The sequence below is a fragment of the Orcinus orca genome, chromosome 19, assembly GCF_937001465.1.
Source record: "Orcinus orca chromosome 19, mOrcOrc1.1, whole genome shotgun sequence".
NCBI lineage: Eukaryota > Metazoa > Chordata > Mammalia > Artiodactyla > Delphinidae > Orcinus > Orcinus orca.
In genome coordinates this window covers 29807115-29828843 of record NC_064577.1, presented here as the reverse complement: position 1 = coordinate 29828843, position 21729 = coordinate 29807115, and the positions used below count along the sequence as shown (strand labels likewise).

Genomic DNA, 21729 nt, shown 5'->3' with positions numbered 1-21729 from the left:
GTGAATTATCAAAACTGAAGGTGGTCTTGGGGACTTCCAAACTTTGCACATGGCAAAAGGGACTTTGCAGATATAATTAGAGATCTTAAAATAGGGAGATCATTTGGGATTATTGGTAAGGGGTGGGTGGCTGCAGAGGGTGTCATTATAGGAGCCCTTAAAAGTAGAGAAGTTTTTCCAGCTGAAGACAGAAGAGGAAGCAGAGAGATTTGAACTGTGGTGGGCCCTCCACCTGCCACTGGTGCAGGGGACACGTGGAAAGCACGAGACAGAATGTCAGCATTATCTAGGAGCAAAGACTGGCCCCAGCTGACAGCCAGCAAGGAAGGGGGAACCTCAGTCCTTCAACTTCACAGAACTGAATTGGCAATTACCCGAATGACCTTGGAGACAGATTCTTCTCAGTATTTGCTGATCACAACCCAGTCTGGCTGACACCTTGATTTTGTCCTTGTAAAACCTGGAGCAGAGAAAGGAGCGGGCCAACTGGACTTCTACCCTGTGAGCTAATTAATTTGTGTTGTTGTAAGCTGCTAAATTTGTGGCAATTCGTTGCAGCTGCAACACGAAATTAGTGTACTCACCCTTTATGTGTTCTTTCTGTTCCTGTTTTCCAGACCAAATTGCATGATCTCTGGCCCCCTTGCAGCAATGTTCCATCCTGGGCATCCCCAGGGTCTGTCGCTCTCGACCCCGGCTCCAAGGGTGAGGCCTGAGTGCCAAAGCTCAGAGGTCCTTTTCAAATTTTCAGTATGAAATGGGGTCTTTGAAGCCTGGAGAGAGCGGCAGGGGAAATGTGTTTGGCCCCACAAAAGCTATTTTGAATTTCAACGCAAATATTCCAAATCTAGAAGCCTTCTCCAGCACACGGACTGCATGGAAAATTGAAGTTGCTTAAATATGATTATTTGGCTTTATGCTGAGTTAAAGAAACCAGACACAAAAGAGTCCATTCTCTGTGATTCCATTTCTGTGAAGTTCTAGAATAGGCAAAACTAATCTATGTGACAGAAATCAAAATACTGGTTGCCTCTACTGCGTGAGTGGTGGGTTGAGGGGGGGGTGGGTAGAGATTGACTGGGAAAGGACAGGAGGGAACTTTCTGGAGTGAGAGAAGTGTTCTAAATTTTGATAGGAGTGTGGAATACACTGGGATGTATATTGGTCAAAAATCCTCCAATTTGGGGCTTTCCTGGTGGCACAGTGGTTAAGAATCCGCCTGCCAATGCAGGGGACACTGGTTCGAGCCCTGGTCCAGGAAGATCCCACATGCCGCGGAGCAGCTAAGCCCGTGCACCACAACTACAGAGCCTGCGCTCTAGAGCCCGTGAGCCACAACTACTGAGCCCACGTGCTGGAACTACTGAAGCCCACGTGCCTCGAGCCCGTGCTCCACAACAAGAGAAGCCACCGCAATGAGATGCCCGCGCACCGCAACGAAGAGCAGCCCCCTGCTCCGCTCACTGCAACTAGAGAAAGGCTATGCAGCAACAGAGACCCAACGCAGCCAGAAATAAATAAATAAATTTATTTTTTAAAAAATCCTCCAATTTTGTATTTAAGATATATTCATTTCAATATATGTAAATTACCTTTGATTAGAAATTAGAAAAAAATTAGAATAATTGCTTAGAGAAAAAATAACAGAGTGATGCGAACAAGCCTTTGTCATTTAGAGGAAAAGAACTACAGCTTTACAGATAAAACAAATTTCTCTGTAGACCTTTGTGCGTTTGCCCCCCATGCCCCATTTTTAATTTTGTTTTCATTTTTATTGTATTTTAATTGTTTTTTTTTTAGCTGCGCCGCGTGGCACACAGGATCTTAGTTCCCCAACCAGGGATCTAACCCATGCCCCCTGCAGTGGAAGCACGAAGTCTTAACCACTGGGCCGCCAGGGAAGTCCCTTTATTTATTCATTTATTTATTTATATCAGGGTATAGTTGCTTTACAATGTTGCGTTAGTTTCTGCTGTACAGCGAAGTGAGTCAGCTATATGTATACATATATCCCCTCTTTTTTAGATTTCCTTCCCATTTAGGTCATCACAGAGCACTGAGCTCCCTGTGCCATACAGTAGGTTCTCATTAGTTATCTATTTTATACATAGTAGTGTATATATGTCAATCCCAATCTCCCAATTCATCATCCCATCCCCCTTGCCCCCCTTGGTGTCCATACATTTGTTCTCTACTTCTGTGTCTCTAGTTCTGCCTTGCAAACAGGTTCATCTGTACCATTTTTCTAGATTCCACATTTATGCGTTAATATACACTATTTGTTTTTCTCTTTCTGACTTACTTCACTCTGTATGACAGTCTCTAGGTCCACCCACGTCTCTAAAAATGACCCAGTTTCGTTCCTTTTTATGGCTGAGTAACATTCCACTGTCTATATGTACCACATCTTCTTTATCCATTCATCCATCAGTGGACATTTAGGTTGCTTCCATGACCTGCTGCAATAAACATTCAGCACTGTAAATGGTGCTGCAATGAACATTCCTATTTTATTTTTAAATGCATTAAAAATTGTGCTAGTCTCCTTTGCTATATGGCCTTCAAACTGCATGAAATGCAATAAATCTCATTTTAGATTAAATATATATATATACATATGTATATAAAACACACCCTTCAACAGGCATGCTTGGCTCTGGGGTTCGATGGTGATAGATGGACGTTGGTCTGTTTCTGCTAGTCTCCATCCCTGTGGGTCCTAACTGTAGGAAAGTCATCAATGTGTGATAGACTGGGAAAGGATGGGGATTCTGCTATTGGGTTTAGGGGCTGGGGCACAGGACCTTGAGGTACGCATCAGATGGGTCTGGGGCACATCCCACAGCCCCACCTGCCTTTTGTAACCAGGAGAGGCTGCGAGGGTGTTAAGTGCTCAGAGAGTTAGCCGAGTGTGGAGAAAACGTTCCCTCAAGCACTGAGGTGTTACAGTCTTGAATGGTCCCTGCTGAGATTAAGAGTTGGGTCTGAGTTGACCCTGCCTGCTTGCCTGGGTAGGAATCAGTGTCCCTCGGAGGAGGTGGGGAGCTGAGAGCTCTGGTGACCCTGCCTGCATCTCCTTTTGAGCATCTGAGGAAGCTCTTGATAAGGGTTGGTGTGTGGATGCCAGGGAGGTCTGGGTCAAGGCTGCAGGATGTGGTGCCTAGGGGAACACCAGAACCCGGGACAGACCAGGGAAACAGGGCTGTTCCCATCATCGGGCCTAAAAGATGGTTGGGCAGAATGCAGGATGAAGGCTCAAAGTGGAGGGATGGGGCTTCCCTGGTGGCGCAGTGGTTGAGAGTCTGCCTGCCGATGCAGGGGACGCGGGTTCGTGCCCCGGTCCGGGAGGATCCCACATGCCACGGAGCAGCTGCGCCCGTGAGCCATGGCCGCTGAGACTGCGCGTCCGGAGCCTGTTGCTCTGCAACGGGAGAGGCCACAACAGTGACAGGCCCGTGTACCACAAAAAAACCAAAAAAACAAAGAGGAGGGATGTACTGAAAAGAAAGACGGCAACAGGGAGTTGGGAGTCTGGACTGGTCCTGGGTCCATGGAGCCTTTTAGAGGTGTTGATGAGCAACCCATGGGTGGATGAGACCCTAGGAAACCCAGGGCAGGCATTTGACTTTATTTTTTTAACCTTTGGATTTAGGGGCACATCGGTAAATTTTAACAACTGATTCTCTGAACCAAAAAAAAAAAAAAAAAAAAGCCATGATTTATAGTATTTAGCAATTTCTGTGGTGTAAACACTCTCCCACTGAGACTGATTTCAATCTATCAGCATGAACACAGGCTTAAGTTATACCATTATCTAGTATTTCCACCATATAAATCCAATAGACATAAACAACCTCAAGAGCATAGATGACGTAAAGCATAGTAATTAGCAAGTGATGAGTTTGAGTATTCATCGTCTTTTTCTATAAAGTGTGTTGTACGTTTACATAATTTATTTTTTACATCATGGCCGTGTTTAACAATTGGTTTGCCAAAGAGCTGAACATTTCCCAATCTTATGAGCCACTATGAGCTGGCTCCAGAATCCCACTGTGGAGACTGAATCTGAGAATAAAACAGCCTGAGTAGCTCCAAGCTGGGGATTTGGGCGGTAGCCAAGACATTGAAAAGTCCAGTTGGAAGAAGGAAGTTTTTCTAAGCAAGGCTCTCCGCTGAGATAACACAGTCCCTGGGAGTGTCATGAATAGAACAGGCCCTCGGTAAGCGCTGGTCCAGGAAGTGGGCGCTTACCTTTCCCTCAATTCTACCCCACTGGTTCTTTGTGTATGATTTTAATACCTTGTATTTTTATGCCCTCATGTACAGTTTTCTGTCGATTTTCATGCCCCACTTGCCAGCTTCCATTTGTTTTACGACATCCTCTACATGGATTTCAGTGTTTGGATGTTAGTAGGAGGTTTTTTCTCTCTTTCTTTTTTTTTGTGGTACGTGGGCCTCTCGCTGCTGTGGCCTCTCCCGCTGCGGAGCGCAGGCTCCGGACGCGCAGGCTCAGCGTCCATGGCTCACGGGCCCAGCCGCTCCGTGGCACGTGGGATCTTCCCGGACCGGGGCACGAACCCGCGTCCGCTGCATCGGCAGGCGGGCTCTCAACCACTGCGCCACCAGGGAAGCCCAGTCGGAGGTTTTAAGCTCCTAGATGTCCAGTTCCGTTTGTCGATGGTTCTCAGTCTCAGCTGAATATTGAGATCTCCTTGGAGGCTTTTGAAATTCTGAGGCCTGGGTTCCACCCCACCCCCTGATTTGGAATTAATTGCTCTTGGGTGCAGCCAGCAGTGGGTGGTTTACAAACTCCCCTGGTGGTTCGAATGTGCAGCCACGCTTGAGACGTGATTCACATTAGTTAATTCATTCACCACATGCTGGCTAGGTTTCATTCATTCCTTAAACACGGACCTCCTCCTATGTGCCAAGTTCCTGGTATGAGCCAGGCATTGGGGAAACAGGTGAAGAAGCCATCTTCCCAGCCCTCGAGGACCTCACAGTGAAAGTCCGGTGGGGAAAACGGCCACCAAGTAGAACAGTCTTGCTGTCATTCCCCAACACCCATTGCAAAATGTGGCCACAAGTTCCTTCCATCCCTGTGTGGGCATCCCTTTGCAATGTGACTTTGCCAGGCCTTCCATCCAAAGGTGAAGTCTACTCTACATTCCCTAGACTTGGTCTGGCCTTGAGATTTGCTTTGGCCAATAGAATGTGGTAGCAGTGGCATGTGATGAAGTTTAGGCAAACCATGAAGTGTAAGGGGACCATCCTCCAGAAGACCTCCCTCTCCGATACCAGCCACAAGTTCTGGGGTCCCAGAACCATGCTCACTTCAGACCAGCTGGCTGTGAATTTGGGGGTCCCCAGAACCACCCTCAGGTTGGACAATTCACTTAGAATGACACAGAAGATGCAATATTTACTATAACAGTTTTATAACAGTGAACGGATGCAAATTAGAACCAGCCAAAGGGCAAGGCGAAGGGCAGGTAGGGGTTCAAACGCGAAGCATCCAGTCATCCTCCCTGTGGAGTCCTAGCTGGTGTCACCGTCTCCTCTCTACGATACAGGACAATACTCGAGTCTTGCCAACCAGGGAAGCTCACCAAGCCTCGGTGTCCAGAGTTTTTACTGGGGCTGAATCACATACTGCCACACGGCTGCCCTTCAGTTTCCAGTTCCTTTAGAAGCTGCAACTGTTGTGGCATGTCCCAAGGCCCCATCACAAATCACATTGATTTTAAATTCCAGGAGCCAAAGCCCCCACAGGCAGGACATTGCAGCAGCCTAGAGATTGTGTTCCAGCAGCTGAGGGCAGAGGCCAAACCTCCCTTTGGTTAATGTTAATTCTTCATTCAGGCATCATATAACTTGCAGCTTCCACTAGTACCCTCTCAGAATGTCCCTGTCACCCTATGAAAAAGCCCAGGCTAACCTCCCTGAGGGTGAGAGACCCCTTGGAGGAAGATGTCAGCCTGACAGCCTACACCAACCTCCAGACAGAGTGGATGAGGCTCTCAGGCTTTCCAGCCTCAGTCAAGCCACCGGATGATGGTAGTGACCCTAGGATGGGTTACCAGATAAGATACAGGAAGCCCAGTTAAATTTTAATTCCATATAAATGATAAATAATTTTTAGCATAAACTATTGCCTGGGACATATTTTTACTGAAAAATGATTTGTTGTTTCTTTGAAATTAAAATTTAACTGGGCATCATGTATTTTTATATGCCAGGTCTGACCATCCTACCATGAGCAAGACCGTAAGAGACCTGCCCAGTGGTGCCCAGTCCGAATTGTTGATCCAGGGAGTTAGGAGCGAATAAAATAGTGTTCTTTTAAGACGTAAGTGTTGGGGTGCTTTGTTCCACAGCAACAGATAGTGGACGCACCATCCCCAATGGTGAGTCTGGGGATGGTGCATCCGTTATCTATGGGAGCTCTCAAACTCCTCCATGCATGAGAATCACACAGAGAGCCTGTCAACATGCAGTTTGAAAAAAACTAATAGCATTTCAGGCTTAACATAAAGTGTTTTTACATAAAATCATGTGCTTTTCATTTTGTGAAATCTTAGATATTTTTATTTGGGAAATCTTTGTTTCCTTAGGGAATTACATTAGGTATTGTTAAGGTCATCTTCTGTTGAACAGTGGTTAAACCATGGTAATTACACTAGCTAATAGCATATAGTTTTTAAACTATATGCTATTAAAATGCAGTTTGCTGAGGCCTACCCCCAGAGTTTCGGATTCAGTGGTTCTGGGGTGGCGTCCAGGGGTCAATTTGATCCGGGGAAAGATCGTTTCATGGCCAGTGATTGGTTCAGGAACGACCACGTGACTCCGTTCTGACCAATGAGTGCCGAGAGGATGTCTGCTGAACTTCTAGGAAAGACGTTCGTGGCTCTTTTCTTCCTTTGGATCCTGTTCTCTGGATTCGATGCCTGGACCCACCTCAGCCATCTGGCAGCCCTGAGGGGAGCCAGCCTGGGGCCATGGCCAACATCCAGGGGAAGGCAGAGAAGGGAGAGAGAGAAGCTGGGTCCTTGGCACGTTTTTGGTCAGCTGGCAGCAGCCTGCTCCCTGCCCTTCCGCCACTGCTCCTGCTCTGGAGACGGCAAACCCCTTATTGATAAAGCCAAATTGATTCAGGGTCTCTGTCACTGCAACTAAAAGTACCTAAACCGATTTACCGATAAGCAGTCTCCAGACGCCATGACAGATGCTAGAATGGAAATAGACACAGAACCTACCTAACACAGCTCACTGAGGTGCTTCTTGAAGCTTTTCACGGACCGAGCTAGTGGTGACGTTGGGATGCAGATGGTGGGATGTGAGGATGGGCGAGCACACTAACCTTTATCCTTGTGCCCGAGTTTCAAGGTTAGAACGTCAAGGTGTAGGAACCACTTGACAGCTAATGTCAGGAGTGCCGTGTGTATCGGCAGTGCGGCACTCGACCCAATACTCAATACTCGACTGGATTTGAGGGGAGGGGACTGGCGAGGGGGACTCTCCAAGCTCTTCTAAGCTTCCCTGGAGTGGGGTGGAGGAAGTGGGGCTTCTTCCTAACTACTTTCGCGTGGGGAGATTACTTTTCAGTCTTCGAGGAGAATTAAAAGGGATTTTCGCTACTGCGTTTGCCTTAAGGAGACAAATAAACCCTTGGTTTATTGGATTAGCATCACTGAGGCAGCAACTCATCCAACTTTCCTTTGGGTGCTTCGTGAGCAGGACAGTAGAATCTCAGAAGTACTTGGCCACTGTCAGAACCTTGCCTTGGGGCTGCTAAGGCTTTTTGTTTCTTTGGGGCCATGGTCTAAAAATAAAAACTAAGGTCCAAAGTCCTGAGCACAAGCCATTCAGATGCCACGTCATGACTGACATCATTTTTCTGGCAAATTATCTGTCCCGGAACAAAGCGAAGGAAGAAGGGAGAACAGGATGACGGAGCTGGGTGCTTACAAGGCAACTTGAGGTTCAAGGTCAGAGCCTCTGCTGCGGGGCTCAGGGAAACGGGCAAAACAGGAAGTCATCTGTGACCATAAAGGTAATTTGTGTGGAAGCCAGGTGTGGAAGGAGTCATTCAAAAAAAAAATTGAGTTAAAATTCACATAACATAAAATAACCCTTTTAAAGTGAACAATTCAGTGGCATTTAATACATTCACAGTGTTGTGCGACCATCACCCCTGTCTAGTTCCAAAACATTTGTATCACCCTGAAAAGAAACCATGTACCAATTAAGCCGTCACTCCGCATTCCTCCCTCCCCCCACAACGGCCAAGCTTCTCATTATGGGTTTACCCGTCCTGGACATTTCACATAAATGGAAACAGACAATATGTGGCCTTTTGTGGTTTCTTTCACTTAGAACAACATTTTCGGGGTTCATTCATGTCTAACATGTCTATGCTTCACTCCTTTTTACGACTGAATGCTATTCCATTTTACAGCTGCATAACATGTTGTAGCCTGTATCAGTGCTTCGTTCCTTTTTATGTCTGCATAACATCCCATCGTATAGATGGACCACATTTTTTTTATCCATTCATCAGCTGATAGACATTTGGGTGGTTTCCACCTTTCAGCTACTCCGAATAATGCTGATGGAACATTCATATACATGTATTTGTTTGAATACCTTTCTTTAGTTCTTTTGTATGTATTCCTAGGAAGTATAACTCCTTATAGGGCAAGCCTAAGCAAGCGGGCACACACGTATGTTCACAAATGTACCTGCACACACATGTAAACACACGTACATCCAAGAAACCCACAGATGGGGGGGGTGGGAAAACGTGACTGCTCTGACACCCCCAAGTTGATATATAAGCAGCATAACACAGGCTCCCACACTTAGTAAAAACAAAATCCCTGCCCCCTACAGTGGTCAGATAAACGATGGTACATTCAGAAGAAAGAATACAACGCAGCTCTTAAGACTCTATTTTGCAAGACTATGGGATTATGTTCAGTAGAACAGGCAGAAAGCAGCAGCGTAATATGTAGTATGATCACTATTAGGTTAAAAATGCATATGCACAGACGAAGGGCTGGAAGAAAATGCGTGATGAGACTACAGGCTTTGTTTTCCTTCCTTGTAATTTTGTATTTTACAAATTTTCTGCATTGAAAATATTAGGAGGATTAAATGGGCTAATGTATCTCAAAGACTTAGAACAGGGCTTGTTGTATAGTACGTGCTATATAGGTATTTACTCTAATTATAATAATGTCTGCTTTTAATCAGACAATTTTTAAAGAAAAAATACTTCCTTATTTCTGTCTTTCCTCAGGATTGGAGCAAGTGCCGTGAGAGGGCGGGGAGGGTCTGGTGGGGAGGGCAGGCGCTGGCTCCATGGACATGGTGAGAAAGACAGCTTCCCATCCCTGGCAATTGTCCCGGATGGGGCAAGAATCCACCCCCACCGCAGAGATCCCCATCCAATCTAGAAATTCTGCAAAGGGGCCTTCGATGTGCTCTCAACAGACTGTTGCTAGGAAAGGTATAAAATAGCATCTGACCGGAGCCAAGGTGACACCTGAGAATGGCATTAGTCCCAGGGGAGCGGTAGTTTCCAGGTCTCCAGGGGGCCCTGCCCGATGCAAAGCACCCCATTACAGGTTTCTCCCCCCAACACCCAGGGCCCTGGGGGGAGGAGGAGGGTCAGCAGGGGACAAGATGTGGTGTGCCTGTACCCCCTGCCTCCCACCCCCTTTCAGGTATCAGGAAGGTACCTGGACGCCAGGTGTCCAGACGCTGTACCTGCGTGGATTTGCCACAAGGGGGAGCTCCGGGCACCACGAGAAACTTGGATGTGCCGCCTATTAAAGAAAAGGAATATGATTATCATCTTTTTACGGCAAGGGGCAATGTTTTAGATGCAGCGGATCATTCCTAACGCGGGTGGTGCAAATTGGGCTAAGGAGGAGCTGGGAGGCAGTTGGCGCAATTTCTCTGCCTGGCCTCAGGACAGGGCCTGAAGGTGGAGGCCTGGCCTTTTGCAGAGACATTTGCTCTTCCCGAGAGAGGCCGGTCTGGGCAGGGTGCCGGAGGCTGAGAGGCAGAGACTTCGGGTGCCCAAAGGGGCCCCAGAGGGCCGAGGGGGCCAGAGCTGGTCCCTCCCAGGCAGGCTGCCTGTCTGCCTAGAGGCTTCCGGAGGGCAGGAGGGCGGCAACTTCTGGGGTTAGCAGAGGGCTTGGGCCCCGAGTGTCTGCTCAGCGTTGAGGCTTGTCTGCTGGGGCTTTCCAGAGCCTTCTGGTGCACAGCTGCTAAATATCAAAGCGTTTACGGCGTGTGTGGCCGTGTGTGCATGGCGTGTGCTCTGGCTACCCACAGCATGCTCGCTGGTGGCCAGAGTGGCATGTTTCTGCCTGGGGCTTTCTAAGGTGAAACTTGACCTCATCTCTGCTATCAAATACCCAGGCCTCCAGCCCAGAACACATACACACACGCATGCACACCTGTGCACGCATATGCACAGATACATACACACCTTTCCTGGTTGGAGATAAGGTGACAAGAAACTCCCAAGATGAACAGAAAAATTTAGAGGCTGGTGCAGGCCAAACCCCCAGGCTCCTGGTTACCTGTAATCAGCTCTATTGAGTCATGACTGAGGCAGAAACCCAGTGATTTTCCTGCTGGCTTCCCGTGGAAGTGCCCCTAATGTCATTTGCTTCTAAGTGGAGCTGGCTGTACTTTTCTGGAGACTCAGCAAGGGTGGGGGGAGCCGGGATCCTGGGAGGAAAGGAGCAGACCTGGGCTGGGCCAGGCTGAATTTGCTTGAGATTCCGGCATATCGGGGGGTGGGGGGGTGTGGGGGTGTGGGGGGTGGGATCCAGGTCCACACCCAGGGAGGGGACAGAGAGGCAGGGTGAGAGCAGAAGCTCCCCTTCTGCCGGGCTGCATGCAGAGCTGTGACCTCAGCCTGGCTCTGCTCCGTGCGTGACCTTTTGACCTTGAAAGCAGAGCCGGGAGTTTTTCGTTTCTGTCCTGGGTGCCGTGGGCACACCCTACCCCCGCTCCACAGGGGGGTGAGCTGCTGCGCTCACCGGCTGCTTGGCTGGGGGCTTGGAGAACAGCCTCCTCTAGCTTCTGGCTAAAGCGCTTCCCAACCTGGCTGCCCACCTGTCCCCTCGAATTCTGCCCCTGAACACACACACCCTGCACTGCCTGCCTCTCGGGCTTTCCTGCCCCTCCCCCACCCCAAAGCCCTTCCCTCCTCTGATCCCTCAGAGTCCTGCCCTCATCCCCGCACACTTCTTCTTTTTAAAAAATGAGCCTTTTTCTTCCTCAGAAAATTGCCCTCTTTCCGCCCACCTCATCCGGGGAGGGCCTTTATGGTAAGGAGTGAGGAGAGGCTTCCTTTGTGTGATTCCTGCCTGAGCCTGTCTGCAGAGGTCTGTGGGAAGGAGGCCTCCTGCAGGATCCGACTCCAGAATGGAGCTGGGATCCCGGGCAGAGAAGGGAGTGGAGAAGGGGGAGGCTGGGAGATGGAAAAAGACCAGGGGATTGTGGGGCTGAAAGAGAGGGAGGCCAGGGAGAGAAGGGCCTCCTGGTGAGACGTGGGTGTGGGGGGGACGGCAGATGACCCCACGGGGGGGGGTGTTGAAGGGACATTTGCTCTGCCCTCTGGGCGCTGTGAGCACAGGACAGGCCACGACAAGACCTTCTCTACTCGAAGTGTCTTCACACCGCACCATCCCAAGGCTGCAGAGACAGCCTGGGGGATACGTGCAGGCAACAGAGATGCTGCTGGACCCAGTCTGGGGATCTGAGGCCCCAATCCCAGACCACTGTCTAGATTCGCTAGGTTTCCCCATCACAGGGTAGGGGGAGAGGGTGCAGACGGAGGCATCACACCATTTGCAGGGACCAGGGTGGGCAGAAAAGGAGGAATGGTGGACGGAGCCAGGCCTGGGCGGGCAGGATGGTCCAGCCTCCAAAGCTGTCCACTCCAGGCAGCCAACTGGAGGGTGAGATGGTGCCCCAGCCGTTCAGCCTGGACCCGTCCTGCAGACACCCTTAAGCCCTCCTCACCGAGGTTCCCCCTTGGCCCTCAAGGTGAAGCCTGGACTCCCTGAAGCCCTGCCTGGTTCCGAGACAGCCCTCCCTGCGAGGCTGCTGCCTGAGCAGGCCCCGCGTTCAGTCCTGCAGCCAGAGCGACGCAATCAGAATGAGCACAGGCGGGGTTCGAATGCGGCCCTCTCCGTCTCTGAAGCCTGGGCTCCGCTGCACTGGGATCCACCCATGACCACGTCAGTGGTGGTGGCAGCTGAGGGCTCCGGGGACCCAGCTGGTGCCAGACTGTACTCGGTGCTTGCTCCGTCTTCCTCCCCCGGCCCTCACAGCCAGCAAGCCAGCGGCTCTTTGTACCACTGTTTTATGGCCAAGGAAACGGAGTCCTAGTTCCAGACGGAGGGCTGGAGAACGGGAATTTCAGGTGGAGGGAAGAGGAAGGAGAAACAGGGCTGGTGGGGCAGGGAGACAGCCCACGGCCCTGTCTGCGAGGCTCCAACTTCCGTTCAGCTCACAGGGGACGTGGGGAGGTGGAGGAGGCCAGATCTGGGCTTCTGTCGCTGCCTTTTAGATAAGCTTGCTCTTGACGTGGGCCGACATGAGAGCACAACTGAGGGAGTTTTCTGTTTGCATAGTTTTTGATTTATCCTTTGCTAGTTTCTTCCTAAGCTTTGAGGAGGTTTCAAGTGCTTATCAGTAATACTTTCCAAATGTTCTTGGATGTGTTAGCTCATGGACTCGGGCTGGCATCAGGGCATGAAGGAGGCAGGAAGGGGGAGGGTGCGTGAGTACCATCCTTCGTGTGGCCAGGCATGCACTAGCCTCTCCTCCATCCTGCCACAGTGGGGTTAACCAGGGACAGAGCTGGGGTCCCTGGCAGGGTAGCCTAAGCACATGTTTGTCTACTCTTGGTTGCCTTTTTTTTTTTTAAGTTCTCTTTCCCACTTTATTTTTAGATGAAATCCAATGTTAATTTTCATTTGCCTATAGTTGAAAACACCAAATAATAAAAAATTGCAGCCCCACTCCCACCCTGGCCCAATTCCCAGTCCTGGGACAGACACTTACAACATTTTCGTCTTTTTCTTCTGGGTTTCGCCTCCATGATTCTAAATACTATGCTTACACTGTTATTTTCTTGATATACTAAGTTTAGGTATTACCTATTTCTTTTCTATTCTGGTAGGTGAGGATTTAGCTCTCTTATACTCTAACTTTACCTCCTATTCTTTCCAGCAATCCTCCCGGTATGCTTATATTTCATTTTTCTGGTTAATTACACAGTCAGCGTTTAGATTATTATACCTATGTAAATACTGCCCATTCCTTTCTTCTGTAGCTCTTTGCTTTTCCTGGTGTTAATCATTGCCTCAGTGTTTTCTTTGTAGAGTTCTCAGGTTAGCTTTTGATAACGTCTTCCCAAATGCTTTGAAAATGTTTCAGATGCCCATCAATTATATTTCTAAATGTTCATTAGGCATTAAGTAATATACCTGTTTCATTGTTTTCTTGGTGACCTCTCTTTTCACTCCAATCTGGAGCCATTCTTTCCATCATCCTTCCCTTCTCCATCATTCTGGGACTTCCTCTCACTATTTTCCTGTGGTTGGCTCTCCTGTTCCTTGGATGCTGTGTTTTTGTCTAATTTGATTTATGTCCTTGTTTTGCTGGAGCACATCCTCCAATAACTTCCACAGAGGGGTAAGTGGGAGGTGACTCTGAAATCCTTCTGTCTAGAGGGTTCTACTCTGCTCAGTGCTCATCCTGGCCCCCTCCATGATCCAAAGAGACAAAATCAACCAGAACCAAACCCCAGGCCAGAGCCAGGTGAGTTCCAGGTGTCATAAGAGGAGGACAAGCTGTGGGTCATCAGCCTCCAGAGGATCCTGCCTCCTGCATCTGCCCAGGGCTCACCCCAGCTGGTCTGGCCTTGAAGGCCCTTCTTTCCCAACCATCCTGCCCAAGCCTGCTAAAGGCTGGCCTCACGGTATGTAACCTCTGCAGGATCACCCGAAGGGGCTCCTGCCTTGGGTACCAGCCTGGGGGCCCAGCCTGGGGGCCCAGCCTTGGGTGAGCTTCACACACTCAGTGGCCACACGTTTTCCCCAAACCCCGATATTCTTTTTTTTTTTTTTTTCCAGAAAAGAACACTACCCCCAGCCCCCAGGTAGCCTACTTCCTTCTCCAGACCTGTCTCTAGTGTGTGTCATAAGGCAGTTCAGGTGGGAAGGCCCTGAGCTCAGAGTCAGAAGCCTGGATTTGAACCTCAAACCCAGCCACCATGAGCGAGTCACTCAGCTCCGTTTTACATTTGAGGAAACGGAAGCTCAAAGAGCCAGAACTACTTTCCCAGGGTCATGTTCAAATGAGAGTGTATATGGAAGGGTTTATACGGTGTTTACACACCATACTCAGAGTTTGGGATTGTTATTACTCTTGAAGGAAATAAAGTCATTCCTGGGGTTCCAGTCTATTGGTTGAGTTGCCAGGTTGATGAGATGTTCAGGGTCCGTTTTACCCATGTGCAGATGCTATGCAGAATTGAGTGACTATCTTAAAGCCAGAGGGATGCAGTTTCCAGGGGCTCATTTTAAAGCAGAAGGAATAAAAGTGTTTAGAGCAGCGGTTCATCCTTTGCTGAGCATTAGACTTACCTGGGGAGCTTTAAAAAAAATCTCGCTGCCCAGGCTGTACCCCAGGCCCATTAAATCAGGATCTCTGAAGCGAGGTCCTGCCATCGGTATTGTTTAAAGCTCCCAGAGAATTGCAGTTGTAGCCAGAGTTGAGAAACTCTTGCCTCCAAGGTTCCCATGAGGAGGTGATTTTCAACTCCGGCTTGGCATTCAAATCCCTCACTTGGGGGTGTGTTAAAACCCTGATGCCAGACCTCACCAAAGAGGACTGGATTGACTAGTTTTGGGACAGAAGCAGCCCAAGTGATTCAAATGTGCAGGCAGGTCGAGAGATTTTGCTCTAAAGCCATCATCATCCTTCTCTGGGCCCCCAGGAATTAGAAGGCAGGGGCTGGGAGTGGGTATCATGTGATCCATGGAGCTTCGGGATATAAAATTGGCTTTGCCCGGAGGAGCCAAAGGGAGCTGGTATTGCCTCTCAACTGCTTGTCCTGCCTTCGCAGTCGGTGCCGGCATTTCTTTCCAAACCATTGCCCCCATCATTTTCTCCGCCAGTGCAGCAGAGACTCTACAAAACTGGGGGTGATGGAAGGCAGCCTTTCTACTCAGCTGGAAAACTCCATTGGTGAAGTGGGCGGGGCCAGGGCTGGAGGGTGCACTTCCTGAACGCGCGCCTGCAGAAGCAGCTTGGGGTAGTTCCTTTGCCCACCACAGTCGAGAGGTCTGCCTGGAATCTGGGGACACTCAGACTGCACACAGAATGTCTCACCCTTAGGAATATACCATGATGGGTGGGGGGTGGGGGTGGATAACTATTGGGAGTGGTATATACCTTTTCCCCTGGAGAGAGATGAAAGAATCTGGGTTTGTCCTTCTGTAGAGAACTTGCTCTTTGTCTGAGACATGGCTTGCTTACTGCCTCTGGGTATACGGAGCACCCTCATGAAGGGGGTGTAAACCCAGTCACTTCCTGGCGCACAGAGGAGAGAGGCTTGCCAGAAAGCAGCAGGATTTGGGTTTCACTTCCTGACCGTCAAGACAACAATACCCTGCGCTAGTCCTCTTCGTGAACTGTTGGATCCACCCTGATGAATGAACAGCATAATTGCCAGGCACTGCTGAGCTGCCAGAATTCCTGGATGAAGACTGCAGTCCTTGCCTTTAGGAATCTCCCCCTGGTGCCATGCCGGTGGGAGCCTGAATCAGGCTCAGCATGGAGCCAGGTGGATTCTAGGTCGGCATTTTCACCCACCCATCCTTGACCTGGACTTTGGACGGAGGTTTTCTCACCTGTCAGGATAATTGCTTTACTTTACAGGATTTTGTGAGGCTCAAACATGATAATGTGAATTGGCTTTGAAAAGCATTTCCAAGGCATATAAACACAAGGGATTATAGGGCGAGGTCCCTCTGGCTCGGCGGTGCTATGAAGCTGTGCGCACAGCCCATGATCCCCCGGGGAACTGGGGACTGCAGAATTCATTGCCTTTGGAGTCTCAATTTGCTGTGTGTGCACAGTGAGGGGGAACGGGGGAGCCTGGCCTTTGCCTTTTATGTCAGTCTGGGAACTTGAAACAAACCCATCATTCTCAAAATGCCTTTTATAGTCCTTCAGAAGTTTTATGTCTCCTTCAGAAGCGTATGTCTCAGCAGATCCACACATCACAGGTATGCGGCTGGACGGGCTCATTAAATCATGAGCTAATGCAGGGGCTAATTAAATGCTTCTGACACTTGTTACCATCTGCTGAGGTTGGAGCCTGAAAGTTCTGTGGGTTTTATTGAAGCCTTCCAGTCCCCACCACCCCTTGGGGTGAGCTCCTGTGTTTTCAGCTCCAGAACTAAGCAAACACTATCAGAAGATGGATTCGATCCTTCGCTGATTTCCATCTTTAAGACACAAGCTTTGGGGATTATTACAAAATTACTCTTCAGTTAATTAAAAAAGAGAAAAGCTCTGAAGTAATTTACTAGTGTTTATGCATTCAGTCCCAGAGTGGTCTCCGCAGATATACTAAATTCTGGGACTGTGTGGCTTTCCCTGTCACTGACGGCAACAAGGAGAATCTGTGAGATTAATTATTGACATTGATTTTCTTGGTCATCCGATGAACCCCTCAGTAACTCTGAAGAATCTTGGTCAGCTGGGCTTGGAAAACTGATTGACTGGTTTCTTCGAAGTGGCCTTCTTCTTCTCCTGCAGTAAACATGTGAAGAGGGGCTTCCCTGGTGGCGCAGTGGTTGAGAGTCCGCCTGCCGATGCAGGGGACACGGGTTCGTGCCCCGGTCCGGGAAGATCCCACATGCCGCGGAGCGGCTGGGCCCGTGAGCCATGGCCGCTGAGCCTGCGCATCTGGAGCCCGTGCTCCGCAACGGGAGAGGCCACAACAGTGAGAGGCCCGTGTACCTCAAAAAAAAAAAAAAAAAGAGTACTTCCCTTTCAGAGATGCCTACAGAAATACCTATGGATAATATTAAGAATTTGCTTACATATAATATGATGGGGGAGGGGAGTGGGGGAGGGGAGGCTGAAACTGAATTCACCAAGGGTTGATAATTATTGAAGCTGCGTGATGGGTCCGTGGATATTCATTATAGTATCTCTCTGTGTAAATATTTGAAAATTTCTACAATGAAAAGGAAATTTATTTTTATTTATTTATTTTGGTTGCACCGGGTCTTAGTTGTGGCAGGTGGGCTCCTTATTTGCAGCTCACAGACTCTTTAGTTGCGGCTTGCTGGCTCCTTAGTTGTGGCATGCATGTGGGATCTAGTTCCCTGACCAGGGATCAAACCCATGTCCCCTGCATTGGAAGGTGGATTCTTAACCACTGCATCACCAGGGAAGTCCTGAAAAAGATTTTTAAACGGGGGTTTGCTCCAAGCCATGCTGTCAGAGGAAAGCATTTACTAACGTCTCGAAAGCAGCAAGTCCCTCTGCTCCCTGTGATTTGGTTTCCTGGCTTCACATGCCACTGATCCTTGAGAACCAGCCTCACGGTGCTGTTCCACAGTTCACAGTTCCCTTTGTTTCATGAGGATGGTGTGAAAGCTTCCAGTTGCCTAGCAATGGTTGGCAGCAAATCGATCCTCCGCTCTGTAGCGCAGTAGTTGAATATTGATTACCTGGGTGATTTGGAGATTTGACTTTCTGGATGAACAAATTTTTTTCCTGGGTAATTGATCAGGGCTGTGGCAGGGGTGAGCAAGAGATATTCAAGAGAGGGGCTGGGATCAGGTAAAGAGACTGGCAAGGAAAAAGAGAGTGGTCAGGGACGGGGTGGAGAGCAGCCGACTGATGGCAGTGATGTCTGAATACTCAGCCCTTGAGTCTGCTCTCCAAGACCTTCCAGAGGCCCCGCACCCCCAGCCCCCGACCCTGCTCTCAATTCAGCACCTCTGCAGCTGGACAGCGCCTTGGGAGGCCAGGTTTTCTGAGGGTGGGCTTCTACCAAGCACATTCCCTCATGTGCTGGGGTGGTCCCTATTACAGCTGGCTAGTTCAGCGGCTCAGCACACGTTGTTAAGGAGGCCAAGGCCCCAGCCAGGAGCCTGATACTGACCAACTGGCTTGACGAGCTGACCTAGCTTTGCTCTACTTATAAGCATATTGATAAGTATTAGGGGGTGGGTTTTTTGTTGGGCAGCCTGGGTAGATAATGGGTCTGACTCCACGTAAGGAGACCCTCACTCCTGGAAAAGCTACTCTAAGTTCATGCTCTTCTTTGCGGATGACCAGCAATGCCAGTTGCTGCCAATTTCATATTCAAAAGAATAGCTAGTGGGAATGTGGAAGGAAAGGAAGCCTGCACCCTTGAATTGATCAACTATTCTTGCTTACCAACAAATTGCAAAACTCAATGGCACACAACAATAAGCAATTACTTCCCATTCATGTGTCTGTAGGTCAGTGTTTGGGCTCAGCTGGAATCGGCTCCTCAGGATGAGTGGGGTCCAGACCCACTGCATGTGCTCTCATAAAACTCATTGGACTTGGAGTTATTCGGGGCACATTCTAGTCATAGGCGAAGGCAGCTGGGCAAGAGGACAAGCCTATTCACATATATATACATCAACTCACTGCTTACATTATGTCTGCTAACACTTCGTGGGTCAAAGCAAGTCCCAAGGTCAGGCTCAGTGTCAGTGGGGCAGGGAAGTATGCTCTGCCTGTAGTATACACAGTGAATATTTGCTGAACAGTCATTTAATGTATCACATCCCACACCTGAAAGGTGGTCTATATTCTAGCTTGACTAGTCCTGAGAGAGACATTGGTGGGAGGGGAAATATTAACAGTGCACACTGCAGTTAGCAATTGCATGTGCAGGGTCTGGCTCTTGCCCACCTGCCCTCCATGGGTCCCTGAATGTGATAAGAAGTAGGGAAATGATGCAGGAACCTGGAAGCTGCCAGCTGCCATCACAGGGCTAAGAGAACCCCTGGAGGCTGGGAAAAGTCTGCAGCTTTTTTGAGCTGAGCGGTTTTGCAGCATGAGAAGTTCTCTGTGTGTGTGTGTGTGTGTGTGTGTGTGTGTGTGTGCGTGCATCTCTCCCTCTATTTATAGACTCCTGAGGGGGGCAGGGATAAGTAAGGCCTCCATTACCACCAGGCAGAGAAGGCAAAGCGACTGTCAAGTCTGCCAAAGATGCTTCGAAGATGCAGTCTTGTTTGCACAGAAATCCCTGGCGCACAATAAAGGCTGGGAAGAGCAAAGAGACTGAAATTAAAACACAGCCTGGCTAGATACTAAATACAATGTTTTCTGGGAGGTGTTAGCAGCTGTTTAAATTCCAGAGCATGGAATAACATGTAACTCTGTCTTACTTAGTAGCAACTACACAGTACTCTGGCTGGAAACTGACACAGAGTAACTGGAAATGCAAATGCATCAGCAATCCCACAGATTCCTAGATTGGTACAAATAGCAGGTAGACCCAGAGAGCCCCTAGCTGGTTCCCATGGCAGAACCTCAGCAGGAGATGCTCCCCTTTCTCCTTCCTGGAAGAAAGTGACTATAAATTACCTCAGCCCTGGCACACAGGAGAACCCTTTCTCTGCCTCCTACCTGCCACCATGTTTGTTTGTTTGTTTTTTCCCTTCAAATGCAGGATCAGAGAGAAAATAGCACCATTTCTGGAAATGGTAGGGGAGGCTCCCTGCAGAATTAAGTCTTGAAATACATTTAGGCCAAGAGGAGTGTATAAGGGCATTCTAGACTAAGGAAAAAGCAAGAGGAGGCAAGAAGTCAAAACCCAAAAACAACAGGATCCAGTCTGTATCGGTCAACTATTGCTGCAATAATGCTGCATAACAAACATCCTAAAAAGTGGCTGAGGGTGGGCTGGAGTGACTGTATTCCATGTATATTCGTCTGGGGACCCAGACACAGCAGCTACCACAGGAAGCCCTTCTCCCAGCAATGGAAGAAATGCAAGAGGCAAGCTCCAATGCACCTCCACTTACATCCTGCCTGCTCCATCCCATTGATCAAAGCAAGTCACATGGCCAAGACTTGCCTTTGGTGGGAAGAACTGTAAATGCACATCATAAAAGGTCAGGATACAGGGAGGGATGATGAATTGGGACGAATACTAACATCTCCCACAGTATCTGAGGGGCATCCACAAACAGTCAAACAATTTGTTGGAGTATTGCATGCAAGATAGAGTGGGGAGGAGAAGGCATTTAAGAGACAGACGAAGAGGAACAACTAGAGCCTTTGGGTGCTGTGCAAGGAGCTTGGGCTTTTCCAATGGGCAACAGGGGGACCTGTCTTAGCTCTCACTGCTATAACAAAATAGCATAGACTGGGGTGTTTCAACAACAGACATTTGGGACTTCCCTGGTGGTCCAGTGGGTAAGATTCCATGCACCCAATGCAGGGGGCCCGGGTTCAATCCCTGGTCAGGGAACTAGATCTTGCATGCATGCCGCAACTAAGAGTTCATGTGCCACACCTGAAGATCCCACCTGCTGCAACTGGGACCCAGTGCAGCCAAAATAAATAAATAATTTTTTTTTTAAAAAAACAGACATTTATTTCTCACAGTTCTGGAAGCTTGGATCTAAGATAAAGTTGTTGGCTGATTATTTTCTGGTAAGAGCCCTCCTCCTGTCTTGCAGATGGCTACCTTCTCACTGCGTCCTCACGAGGTAGAGAGAGAGAGAGCAAGCTCTCTGGTGTCACTTCTTTAAAGGGCCCTAATCCCATCATGAGAGCCCCACCCTTATGACCTCATCTAAACCCAGTCACCTCCCCAGAGCTTCATCTCCAAATACCATCACATTGGGGGTTAGGGTTTCAACATATGAACTGGGGGGAATGGGGTGCAATTCAGTCCTAGAAGAGCCTGTGGTGGATTTTGAGCTGCAGTGTGATGTGACCAGGTTTGTGTTTTGAAACGTTGCCCTAATGACTGTGCAGGAGAAATTTGAAGTGTTAAGACTGGTTATGATATATATATATATATATATATATATATATATATATATATATTTGTGTGTGTGTGTGTGTGTGTGCATCTCTCCCTCTATTGGAGCAGGTTTGAAATAGCCTGTGGTCATAAGAAAGGATCAAAAGGCAGAGGACACAGTTTTGAGAAATGTGTTGGCAAGAATGGTACCTGGCAGGGCGAGGTAGATCAGGTGATGTGAGCAACCAGGGCAGAACACCTGGGCTTCCTGCTTGGGGACTGTGGGCACTAAACCCCTCCTGAGACTTCAGGATGAGATGCTGGCCTGCAGAGGAGTAACAGGAATGTGCATTCTAGTGTGAACCTGCTCAGTCATCACAAACATCCTCCTGGGGAGCCATTGGAAGAGAGGAACCATGGGGACAGGACCTTCTCTGCTTTATTCACTGCTGGACCCTCGGTGTCTCAAACTGTGCCTGGTACCTCAGGAAATGAATATCTGGTTAATATCTGCCTGGGCATTTGAGTCTGGAATTCAGAGAGAACTCTGGCCTGGGATCACGATCTGGGGGGCCGTCCAGATCCAGGCGGTCACTGCAACATCTGGGGACCAACTTCTCTGTAATTGTCCTGAGCAGTCTGGTGGATCA

General features: G+C 48.9%; 1 long non-coding RNA gene across 1 annotated transcript in view; it reads left to right on the top strand.

The window, feature by feature from the left end:
- Positions 1-1550, top strand: part of LOC117203553 (uncharacterized) — a 31593-nt gene extending 30043 nt beyond the window's left edge. The window contains exon 5 of the long non-coding RNA XR_007473292.1: positions 1232-1550. This is a non-coding gene — a long non-coding RNA (uncharacterized LOC117203553). The remainder of the gene's footprint in view (positions 1-1231) is intronic.
- The last annotated feature ends 20179 nt before the right edge of the window (positions 1551-21729 follow it).